The following is a 1,160-nucleotide window of genomic DNA, read 5'->3' as shown; positions in this document are numbered from 1 at the left end:
GTAACTCTGGCTTCAATGATGATTTTCCTCACAGGGAAGGGGAATTAAGACATCCAGCAAAAGGTCAGGCTTTGAATAAGATGAATTAATTCCTTTTTTTGTCCTGCATGATAAAGAATGTTTAACAAAATTGGCTTATCCAGCCGATACTTTTTCAAGGCTAAATAATGTCAATCAATAATGGCAGGAACTCTCAAGGTTGTTATTGCCTATGACAAGATCATTGCAATTAAAACGAATGCTGAGAGATGAAATAGGAGAAGTGCTTGTGGGAATGATGAGGTATTTGAGCATTTTAGTTCAATTAAAAGTAATGATGTTTACCATGTCTTTGTTAAAGATAAGAATAACATCATCATTCATCTTTCTTCACTGAAAAGAGTCCTTTGATGAGTATATGCCAGTGATAGTAAAATGGAACGCCCACCTGTGGATCCGAGAACTTTCAACCCCATCATATTACTCAAATACACAAACAATTTATAAAATTTCTGACAAATACAGTGTGAATATGCATTGTCTTGAACTGTCTCTTCGGCAACATTCTTGGCATTTTTATTCAGCGATTATTACAATACAACCTATCCATCAGTAAAAGAAAAGAGCTATGACCTGGCTTTGCATACATACCCATACTTATACTCCTGAAGGTAACACCAGGATGGATTTCTCGGTCATGGGACCTGCCTCATTTTAGTCCATTTAATTTTTCAAATTCATCAACTCAGTGAAATATCTTATCCAACAACCAAGAAATACAGAAAACAAATTATCTAAGTGTAAGCAATGGCATTTAAATCCATAAATAATTTACATTAAAGCAAGCACAAATATATTATTGAATAGAATGCAAAATTTGAAAGAATCATTAAGATAAAATATAGTAGCGATTATCTTTGAAGAGTCAACCAAAACACCCAGGACATATTTCTCTCTTATTTTAGGGCTACTAGGAAGAAAAACTTGTGAAGTTTGGCATTATTTAGCCAACTGTGATGCTTGTGTTTTCCACGTATTTCTAGTAAGCTAGCCACAGAAGTGACCAACACATTCTTAGTCACTCTCCCCTGTGAAAAGTGGTTTTCAAATGAGATGTTGATGTTTAGAAAAATCAATATTTTCATTTTTTAACAAATGAAAGATTTAATCATTTTAATCAA

This window comes from Rhinopithecus bieti, unplaced genomic scaffold (assembly GCF_001698545.2).
Source record: "Rhinopithecus bieti isolate Rb0 unplaced genomic scaffold, ASM169854v2 scaffold_14009, whole genome shotgun sequence".
NCBI lineage: Eukaryota > Metazoa > Chordata > Mammalia > Primates > Cercopithecidae > Rhinopithecus > Rhinopithecus bieti.
This window is presented reverse-complemented; position numbering follows the sequence as displayed.